The following is a 12271-nucleotide window of genomic DNA, read 5'->3' as shown; positions in this document are numbered from 1 at the left end:
AGATTCTTGCGAGCTGTTTGGTGGGTTGCACAGCACAAAAGGCAGTCCTTGCTCACAAGAGATGTCCATTCTCAAACAGAGAGTGTTGGTGAATTTATTGGTAAGCATCACACGAGAAAACACAACTTACACGAGCAAGAACCAAATAGTTTAGTAAAATAATGACATGTTCTTGGATCTAGTTTCCTAAAAGTTAAAAACAGGGATGAAACTTTTGAAATATTCACAAAATTAGCCTATCACATAGAAAAAGAGAGGGAGAAATCTTCCTGTTCTTTCCCTCATAAAATTGTGTGCATTTTTCTTAATGTATACCTAGATATAAAAATGTTTTTGGCCATCTAGGTAATTTTTCTGTCCTTTTGTTAATCACTTATGCCAGTCAAGGTTTTTTTTTTAATTCAATGTGTTTTCTAGAAATAGAGATCAAAGTGCCACCTTTTAGATTTTCTTGAAAAATCTCTAGAGGTCTCTCTAAATACCTGGGCAGGTATTACGAAAAGTGCAATGACGATTTTTGCCTTTGACTCAAAGTGGTTGGAAAAAATGTTTATAGTGGCATTCCCAGCACAGGTACTCAATAACTTGATTCCTCTAAAAAGTGACTAAAAATTTTATGCAGAGACCCTGGAGCTATGCACAGCCAGAGAGAATAATTTGTGTGAGGAAGCAGACAGAACAATAGTGTGGGTGTGTATATGGAGGTGATGATAACAGCATGGCCTGTCACTATCAGATGGAAAACTGAAATTTTTCTGTAACTTCACTGAATTTTGGCTCACCTTATCTAATATAGAAATTCATCCTGTAAAAAGGTCACTATCAATAATTCATGGAATAATACTTCATCTTCCCCTCCTGTCATCTTTTTTTGTAGTTACAGGTTCCAGAAACACAGGTAAGAATTTATTAGCTGGCAGCTGTCTGCAATCAGCATTTATAAGACAGTGCCACTCTGCAGAAAACACTCTTCTCCAGCTACGTGCCCTTTTTTCCTCCCTGTGAAGCCTCTCCTCCTTTTTCCTTCAGCCTCTATAAGGTCTGCTTTCCTTATTTCTTCCTGTCTGCAAGGAGTAAACTTTGTTAGTTGACTGATGTTGAGCAGTTTATTGAATAAATGTAGGCAGTTGAAAATGTTACTGGGTCTGTATTATTATGACATAAGCAGATTACATCACATTATTTTGCATTTACACTATTATGAATATAGATCATTCTTTCTATTTTAAAATACGTTCATTTAAAATTTCAAGTCAAGAATGCTTGTTGAAAATTAGCCTTGCTGACGTAACTCTGTTTCACTCTCTTAGTGATATGTGCATTATAGCATGTCTTGTCTCATACATAAACATATGCTGTTTCATATATGTTATGTTATAAACCTCAGTGAAAATCAAACCATCAATAGATAGTCCCAGTGAGTTACATTTTTTATTGCTCACTGAGTAATTAGTGGTAATATTGAGCTCCTATTTTACAGTCCCACATTGCCACACCAGGTGTTATGGGAATTTGCTCTTTTTTTTTGAGATAATAACGAATCAATATGCTACCAGGTAACTAGAAAGTCTCTCAGATTAGATAGTCCTGATTCTCTACTCGGTGATCATTAAAGATTAAATTGTGCATCTTGTTCCCCCATTGAAGTTTCCTATCTGGCATTTATGTTTAAGCCAGTCTTAATAATTTTGAGGAGAGACTCCATGCTTTGCAGGAAGACTCTTCCACAGACTAAATCTTTATCAGGTAAGCACATCCATAGCCTAGAGTGTAAATACCCAACCAGAAGCTTTCAAGCTCAGATAACGATCCCTACTTCTATCACGGAAATAATGCATTTATCACATCCTGCCATAAATGCTTATGCATGACTAATAGTCAGTTTGTGTCTATATGTAAACTTCCAGTAGTTTTAATAACAGCTTATTGCAGTAAACCTGGACTAAAATAAGGTTACTTGAAGGCACTCTGGTTTAATAGATTCATACTCCTTGCACCATAGTATTTGAGGACCCTACCATGTCACTTTGAAAAAGATAAATTATCCTCTTTGTAACTGGAATAGAGGCATACAGAAGCTGGGACCAAGGTCTAAAATGCAGTTCTGTCAGCAGAAGCAGTTTGGATGACTAAATTACTTAGCGTAATCCCAAACTCAGTTCTTCAGAACTGCACTTTTGTCTTGCCTTTGGTTTGATTTCATTTTTTCTTGTTTCTTTCACCAGTTTCTTTCTGGATTTACACACTAGGATGACACCATCCTTTTTCAGAGACCATCTTTTTCTGAATGTCCTTGTACTATACCTGCTAGATCTTGTTAGCCATCCAATTGGAGCCTCTCTTATGGTCTGTCCTATCATCTCACATGATTCAGGTATTTCAGCTGATGCTTTTTGAACTTTTTCATAATTAGATGTCTGCATAATGTTGCTGTACCATGCAACTATGATGGTTGCATGGTAGTTTAGTAGCTACCATTTCCTTAGCATCATTCTAGAGCCTAATATGAGCTCTGTCTTTCCTAGTCAGAAATCTCATGTACTAATATTTTTCCTTTACATTCTGCTTCCTATGTTTACTTGACATAGTCTTATAACAGAAAACCACTGTGAACACACTCAGTTTCTAAGGGCTCTGTAGTTAAGTTGCAACATATGAAGAGCATTCTCATTGTAGCTCTTGTATTTTTTCCTATCTTTTGGTCTTTCTTGCAATGTCCTGGCTACAAAAAACTTACTAGTAAGCACTCATGGCTTGATGGGATTGTGGACCAAAAAACCTTAAAATGGCTTTGTGGCAGATTGGGGTTTCATGCTCTTTCACTGCAGAGAAGTGCAAAGCCAAAAGAGGAGGGAAGGTGAATGTTTGCTGCTTTACAACACTTTCCCCATTAATGGGAAGGCAAATTGCATTTTCATGAGAAGGGAAATTACACTTTCAAGGCAAAACCATGAGCTCTCATCCCTTGCCAGTGTGTAGAACTCATGACAGTCCCTCCCAGGTTTTTTTTATGTTTGCTCACTGAGTATCCTGAGTCTAGGGCAACCCAGTAAGTAAGACACAACTTCTCTGCCATCCAGTTCCAAAGAGTAAGTCCAGAGGAACACTCTGGGGTAGCTAAAGGTGTGGCTAAGACTCCCTAAGCAAACTACACTTGACCATAACTCTTGTTAACTACAGAGGCTAATGTATCTTTTTTTTTCCTTGAATAAGCTTTCTAATGGACAGCATTAAAATCTATCCCCTTTATTGTTGTGCTTCTTAATGGATTTCCTTTTTATTCTCAGCTTCCTGTACTTTTTTATAGAGTTGCTCATGGACTTAAAAGTTCAAAGAGAAGAAAACAAGTCTTGGTCATAAAATGGCTCATTTTCTGTGAAGAAGCACATGCTTGCTTTGGTCAGTACCCAATGACTTGTCAGTCAAACATCTGGGGAAAACTAAAATGTCAGCTCTTGTATTTTTCACATCCTGTTTTTCTATTTGCTGACATTGGTGCTATTATTGCTGCTTTGGCCATCATAATATGGCAAAACAGCTCTCCACAGACTCCCTGCCATAGTACGCCAGCAGCTATTCATGGAAGCCACTTCTTTGTAGTCTGCTTTTCCTAACAGGCTTTTTTAGCCATTGGTTAAATTAGATTGGCATTTGAATTTCATCTTTTTCTCTGCCAGAATTGTCTTTGATCTGATCTCTATTAATAAGGCAGTGTTTTTTCTAGGATCTGTTTCCAGAAAGGCTTTTATACTTTCAGGTAGTGTTGGTGTTACAAACTACCACAGGTTTACTTCAATCTCAGCTCTAGCCTGACCATAGTCTCATCAAGTTCTTAATTTTTAAATAGAACCTTATGTTTAAATGTGATAGGAAGCCAGACTTTCAGCAATATATACTGAGGAGACTCTGGTGCTATATCAGTTTATTCCAGCTGAGGATCAGGCAAAAAATGCAACTGAAAATTCAAACAGATGTAGTTTAAGAATATTGATTTATTTACTTTAATTTTTGTAACTTAGAAAATATAGTAAATTTGAAACAAATCCCTTGTGAAAGTGCAGAAGATTTAGTGGAGAATACTTTTGCTATGTTTTTTTAAGCACAATTGCAGATTTGTGTAACACAGACATAATACACTACAAAAAATCTCCATGGAAGAGAATTTATAAGAGTCACAGCTCTTACAAATCACTATTTTCTTCTTTTTTTTGTTAGTAATAATTGTTTTCAGTGATGTTAATAACCAGGAGCTTCATTAGGAGATGTGATATGGCTTGTTAGCCCTACTGTGGTATTATTTTGTCATTTGGGTATTTTATCATACAGTTGTATACCTATGTTCTTTAGCCAGATCCTTTCTTTTCAATTAGTGGACTGATTTTCTGACCAGCAGAGCATAAGACAGAGAAATTGAACTGACTAAGCTATAGCCAGTAACTCAAATAAACTTTGTAACTGGCAAGGCAAGTAGTTTCTCTCTCACATGCATAGAGTTGACTCCTGTTGAACTTGCTTGTGCCCTGTCATACATACCCTCAGCCCAAGGTCTCACTCCCTTCCTTTGAGGACCTCCACTCTCTCCAAGTGAGGATGAAATTAATCTACCAGGTCCGTTTTACTGGGTGGGGTGAGCTCTAAGGTGCCAGGGAGCCATCTCAGAGAATCTGGACCCTTGAAAGTTACGCTCCACAATGGTTTCTGCTGTCCTCGGACAAAGCCTTTGGGACAGAGAAGAAATAGCCAAACACACTCTGTTCAGCTGCTCAGAATGGCTCATGTGAATGAGATGGCAGGAGTCTTACACTTCCATGCTAAATACAGAGCAGTTTTGTGGTTCCTGTGCAGTGCTAATGATGTGTGTCCCCCTTTAACAAATCTATTTACTTTGGCTTAGGAGGATAACTAGAATTGGCCTGACTTCTTACACTGAGGTTTTTTATCTTAGTAAATGTACACAAATCTTCCCCTTACAAGAAGTCAGTTATATTCTGTGGGGAAAAAAAATAGCAAGCCCTGGATTATCTGCTGTTTTTCCTACCTGTAGCAGCATATGGGATATATCATCATTGTTCTTACACTCATGTGACACATATGTTTTCAGATCCACAACATTTCTCACAATAAAGTTATATACAATAATATTCAAACAACAGCTGGGGAAAATGGATATGATATTATTTCATTTGAATATGCCTTTCTGTTTAGAGAACTTCGCAATCTAATCAGGTTTAGATTGTTCATGGACTCAGACAGCCAGTTTCATTTATCTACACCACTATCCATCAGCACTTAAGTGCCAGGCATAGGGTTAGAAAGATTGCAGACTTGAACACAGGCTCATGGGCTTCTCTCTGGCTGAGCAGATGGAAAATAGGTAAACAATTCACTTCAGACTGAGTCATAAAATCAGCATATACAGAGGATAAGCAGGGAAAGCAAAAGGAAGTGACAGATGAAGAGAACATACAGTCACAACCTGTACACGCTGTCTTAAAGCAATATAACTTGAAGAGAGCAAAATTCCAAGACTGGGAGGAGAAGGATAAAAAAATTTTGAGTGTCATGTGCCTGTACAGATGGAACACAGAGATGTTTTAAGTTGAGCTGTTTGAAGGTTGGAAGGCATTTGCACTTAAGTGAAGATGGCATGCTGGTGCTTATACTGGACTAGAAATTGGTCTTATGTGGTAATTGTAGTCCTTTCATTGATTCCCTTGACCTGTCACTTCATATCTGTGGCAAAAATCATTAATTTGCTGTGAACAAATGGAAAAGAGGAAGGAAAAGAGCAAACTCACTGAAAAACTCAAGTGGCAATTTGTGGAGTTTGCTCTCTACTGCTTTTTCAAGTGCAACACTAACTTCTCTCTGATTCCCTGGTCATTAGCTCAGGCATCAGTTCAAAGGTTCAGATGAAGGAAGTTAATAACACTCTTGTGGTCCCCAGCAGCTACATGTCCTTACACCAGCTTATAACAGCAAATCTGATAGGAAGTTGGATGTCATAAGAGGCCTCAGCAAAAAGGCCATGGAGTGAAAAGAGAGATTCAAGGTAAGAGCTCCCTAGAAGGATGAGAATACAATTACCAACATGTTGGGTAAACTATTTCTATTAATAGATAAACTTTTCCATTTTCAGGTCCAGTTTCGTAAATTCCCCATTCTATTTTTAAAAGTTTTATGGGATACATAAATACTTGGTATAGTTTTCCTGATAAGTCTGCAAGATTTATTTTCAAAGTAACTTTTACTGTTTCTAATATTATCCCTATTCATTTCCAGGAATAACTTCCAAAATAAAGAGTTACTCAAAGTGCTTTCTTCATACACTTTTTGTAAAATAGACCTGTACTTTTTTAATATTATGGAAATAAGGAACAGCCTGTGTAGATATTTATTCTGCAGTTTAGCAAGGGAAAGATTAATGGAAATGGTAGACCAGATGGCAAATCTTTTTGTTTATAGACTGCTTTATTAAAGTTATTGCTGATGACTTAAATGCATTTTCTTCAACATGAAGAATTTAAATTAACAGTCAAAAAAATATGATATTTACATGAAAAGTACAATATGCAACCTGAAGACTAATGTTCCTGATAATTGCAAAATTGAAGTCAATCTATTAACTTAGTTTTCCCTAAATTTTGCAATATTCCATCTTCAAATTAAAGTAGGTCCTACGACAAAGAAATCAACAAAACCGGGCCATATTCCTTAAAGAATCCCACAAGAGTGCTTCCCAAATCCTGAAATCAGGATCATAACACAGGCTGAAAATGTACTGGAAAGGCATGACAGCATGAATTAACCTGATGCAATGCTATGAATTAATCCTTGGAGTTGTCCCTGTGTGGTAGGATTTACTGATTTCAGTGTCTCAAGAAGCAGATCTCCCCAAAGTTATGTTACTGAAATCTTTGTCTATGGAATTTTAGCAAGAATACAATTTTTGGCTCGAAATGAGCAGTGTCTTTTTTGTTCATAAATAGATAAATTTAGGAGATTAGATACCACCTCAGCAGCAAGCCTGTATGTGTTTCTGTGCACTTTCATACTGACACATTCATGGATCTGCTCTGGCGCTTTCCTGATTTAAAACTCCTTGTGCATGCAAGGGAAGGCTGGAAGTAAAATACCAGTTTGCTGAATTAATTTAGAAATGCCTCTCTGATCTGTCACTTTTTAATCAAAAGACAGTTGGAATAGCAGTATACTGCACTCAAATTAATATCCACCTCATGATGTCGTAGCATTTTGCATGCAAACTTTAGCTAAGTATATAAGCAGTAATCAATCTGAAACATGCAGCTGGTTTTCTCTGTGGCTGTTCAAGTGTTTCCACAGGAGATGAGCAGTGCTACTCTCATGAAAAGAAGCAAGCCCAGTTATTCAACCCTAAATGCTGTGAAGGAGCCAAAGGGCATCAAACCAAGAAGCAGACAAGGATTCCTTTTGGACTGAAGAATATTCCTAGGTGGTATAGCATGCTGGGTTAGGAATGATTCATACTCCCAGGCAGGGGATGGGCAAGCCCAGGCACTCCGGGGTGTATCACTCTTGTTGGACATGTACAAGCTGATGACACAAGCTGTTGTCAGTAGACACAGCATGCTTAGAAAGTATCACATTTATTGTGTATGTTATGTACCATGAATTTGATTTGTGCACCCTGAAAGAGGTCAGGTTCACCACGTCCTTGAAGAGGGTTGATGAAGCACACATACATGAAGCCTACAGTAAACTGCAGTGGACAGGCCTAGGATTTCCTGATGGTTGGTGGCCCATTTGTAGGTGCTGCAGAACATCTGTAAGTCCTGGGCAAATAGTGAGACTCCCCATGTTCTCACTGGGATCACGCACAGGGCAAAGGGAAGGAGCCATGGCACAAGACTTTGGCTACTTTTCAGGCAGGAGAGGGGAGCCAACATGGCTGTACCAGACATGTTAATTATACAGTATTTTTTCTATATCAAAGACTGCACTGCAGTGTAGAGATACCTAACTAGCTGAGGTAGTAGTAGCACAACACTGGCTGTCTACATTTGCAAGTAGTGCAGCCTGACTGGAGTGAATCTGTAGAGCAAACGGTGCTGAGGATCAAAAGTCTACATTGTAGCCATGTCATGTTGCATTTGTGTTTGTTTTAATTCAGATTAGCTCTCTTTCAATCCCAGTTTGCAGCTGCAGTCCACTGAGTCTGCTCCTGAGAAGTTCTTTGAGGTTAGTCTAAAATGGATCCAGTTTGCACAGTACAAGATCCCTCCACAATAAGAAAACAGCACAGTAAAGGGAGACAACTGGGAGATTCACTTCAGCTGTGTACTCCTCATCCAGACTAGAGCACTAAAGTAGATGTCCCAGAGAAGTCAGCATGAACTGATTTAGCCAGCCAAGCAGTTGGATTTGCTGGTCTGTGCAGATGTCCATGCTGGCACAGCAGAACAGCTGCTGGTGTCTGAGCTTGCCAGCTCAGTTCACTCCACAGCACAGTGCAGGATTTAGCCAAGATCAAGAGTGATTTCAGCAGCATAAAGAGTCAAAAGATTGGGAAAGAGAAAAAAGTTTTAGAGCTGCTCTCTTACTGTGGGCTGGTATTGAATCTTTCTGACAAAAACTGATGAGCAAAATCCTTAGGCTGATGGTTTCAAAAGTAGTCCTTTTCCTGGTGTCAGCATTTTGAGTTACAATGCAAAAGAATGTAAGGAAGCTAAAGTGAGAAGTTATTTTTTTAAATTTTGGCACAAAAGGCTTGCCCAGGCCCACCCAGGAGGTCACAGGCAGAAACATACACAGTTGTCTAAGAGGCTATGAATCCAGGATTTTGAAATCATGTGGAGAGAACTAGAGTAGTAAAGAGGATTCATACCTTTAGTAAAATAGAAATAGAATTTGCTGTTCAAGGTAGCCAAGCTTATTACTGTTGTTGTCTGGGTAAAATCAGGCTTCAAAATTTGTAACTGAAACTGCTGAACATTGCTCCATTTTACATTTTAAACTTCCTTTTTTTTTCAAATATACTTTGGAGAAAGTTATTTATTTCTAGAAAAACATAGAAACCTATATACATTTTAAAAAATATTTCAATATTTTATGTTATTGGAATGTTATTGGAAGCAAATGTCCAAGGAAAGAAGACAATGCAGACACAGCTGAAATCAATAACATTATACTAAGATCTCCACCATTTGCAAAGCTTCAGAAAAAAAAGTAAGTTACAATCAGAGAATAATTGTCACGAGCCTTCATCAATGATCTTTATACAGGTGATATTGAAAGCAAAAGCATTGACATTATTGACATACAGCCATATGGGAAATGACAAAAGCTACTGCAGAAATGTATTTGTCAATGCCATATCTTCTGAGTTACACAGATGCAGTTCTGTGGCCCGCCCTGCAGTAAAGAGCTCTGGAGTCTGGAAGATGGCAGTCAAATTTAACAACAGGTTCTTGAGATGGGGGCAGAATCCCATGCCAGAGTTCACCAAAGTTACAAGACACATTTATCATCTCGTCTGCTGAAATGTATTTATCCATTTCCACTTATAGCAGGCAAACTTACATTGCTCTTCAGTCACATTTCTAAATGGGTATTTGTTTATTGATTGCTGGTTTTTAAAGCAGATAGAAATTAATGTCATCTTTGCATAAAGAATTGTAGATGTGTAGATCACTATCTCCAAAGGAATGTTTTGTCTAACCCAAAATTTGTGCTACTTCTCTTAATCATCCATATATAGATGTGCCTGAACTGTTCTGGCTCAGATAAGGTTTTTCTGTGACTTACACAGAATGGTTGGATCAGCTTTTAAACACAATAATTTAATCTGTTCCTGCAATTCATCTTAGGTAGCCTTCAGACCTTCAGATTTGTGCAAAACAACATGACTCAGGATATTTGAAATAATCACTACGATGAAATACTAGGTGAGAGGAATGCAGCCTGCTGCCCTGCAGATGAATTCTGCCAAGCAGCTAACAAATCCCAACCAGTCCGAGTATCTTGCAATCTTAAATATTCTGCCAAGACTGAAGAACAGGGGAGAAGTGTAGCCCTAAAATACAGTATTCCCACAATAGTAACAGGCATTGAGTGTGCAGGGCCTCGGGACTGAGGCTTGTCAGGTTTGCTCTCTTTAAACTTTTCTTGACCTCCCTCAATTTTGTTTTACATGGCTTATCTCTAACAGCAGCTTTCATAATTGAAATGAGAATTAGTTTGGTTGCAATGTGAAGCTGCAGACCAGTGAAGAAAGAGTCAGAGAGAAAAGCACGTTAGCAAATGTATAAAACAGAATTATGCCAATCCTAGAGGGAAGAAGAAACCATTAATATGAACCTGATATTCCCTGCAACGACCAATTCCAGATGCTGACAGCTCACCATAACATCCCAAACCACCACCATCAGAATGAAACCACCAACTCTGGGACCTAGCATAGCATGGGAAAGGTGAGGATAATATCCAGAAAAGAAGTAACAACTAGGAATTGTATGTAAGTTTTAACTGTAATGTTATTAATACAGATCTTTTCTCTGTATGGACTTTTTTCTTTTTCTGCAATAAATACATCTGCTCTAGTAATGATTCTTACATTAGACTATTAAGTTTTAGTTATACTAATTATAAATTCTTGGTTTTATATGTATATGAGGTGTGTTTTCTGTTTGCCCATAAACAAGATTTTAAGTGTAACTATAGGAAGAGGTCTACATTAAAAAACATAGTTTCTACATGCTTTCTGGGATAAACTTTAAAAGGATCACCAAGAAAGAACATACCTTATGTATGTATGTCTGTATTCAACAGTTCTGACAAATTATTGCACCTCCATATGACAACAGAAAAATCACAGGAGACCATGTGCAACCGAAAATAGGTGCAATTTCAGATTGTGTGGGGAAATTAAGAAAGGCACTTCAAAATTTTTCCCCTGAAACCCAAAGTAAATACAGACCCCTGAAAAACTGTACTGCTTTCGTTTCCTTTTTTGTTGTTCATCCACAGAATTCTTTGTTTCTTCTTGGTAATAAAATTTAATATTTGGGCTGATGAATGGGGAAAGTTTGGCATGTTATTCACAATAGACTGAATAAACACGGGGATTTTCCAAGGGTGAAGTAAGGAGTGTGTACAGATCAGTAATATTTTCCTCTTTCAGTGGACAATCATCACTGTGCAACTGGATCAGAGCAAGAATGACTCTCAATTCTGCAATCTACTGAGTTTATTCAGTATTTTTAAGTTAAAGGAGGAATCTGAGTGATCATCCAGGATTGTATGATCTCAGTAATTAAGGTTCACACCAGGCCATGCATTCTGAGATGAGCTGGTGCTATTAGCAGCTTTCATCTGCTTGTCTACCGTTTGTTTTACTGTATGCACAGATGCACAGATGAACATTGCCTCAGGAGAAAGATCTGCAGAAACCCCTTCACTTGCAGATTTGTAGAATAAGCTGTTTGGATCTCAGCACAAGTATTTTCTCCCAATGCACGCGCATAATTTTCTCATGAATGGGATTTATGTGTGCACATCAAAAGAGGAAAATCCCTAAGGGCTCAGTTTAAACCAACAATAGCAAAGAAATTCAGGAATCTCTCACCAGAGCATGCCCTGCTTTGCCTACTTTATATCACGCAGACTTTGAATGAAATCTCTGGCAGCCAGGCAAAACAGGACATGACTTGGCTTTATGGTTGTTCATTTTTAAAGGCTTAAAATTAAGCCCTTAAGAACTTGCTGGCTTCCTAATGAGAGCACATCAGCCATGGGAGATAGTGTTGGTGATAGCTGGATGCTTGCAAAGCGAAGGAACGCTCACCCCCACCACAGGTTTGTGTGGCAGCATCATGGGTGTACTCACAACAGTACCTCTTAACAGGTTTTTCCTAGGTATGAAGGGAAGAAGCTGGGAAATACAAAGGAGGTGCCACCATGCAGGTGGCATTAACACTGTGATGGGGCTAGGGCTGGGGTGAGGGTGCTTGAGCTTTGGACCATCTCAGTGCCATTGCTGGGCTGCAGAGGCCTGATCTGTAGGTCTGAAACGGAGGCTGAGTGGTGTGGGTCCCCCACCATGGGGGCTGGCTTCTCCGGATGCTGCTGGAGCAGGGAGCCATTTTAAATATACTAATATTACTACTACTAACAACAACAACAACAATTGAAAAATAATAATTATAGGCAGCAAAAGTAACAATAAAATATAATTTTCTGTAATTATATAAAATTGTGTGCTGATATAATTAGTATATGTTCGAATATAATT

Source organism: Aphelocoma coerulescens, chromosome 2, assembly GCF_041296385.1.
Source record: "Aphelocoma coerulescens isolate FSJ_1873_10779 chromosome 2, UR_Acoe_1.0, whole genome shotgun sequence".
NCBI lineage: Eukaryota > Metazoa > Chordata > Aves > Passeriformes > Corvidae > Aphelocoma > Aphelocoma coerulescens.
This window is presented reverse-complemented; position numbering follows the sequence as displayed.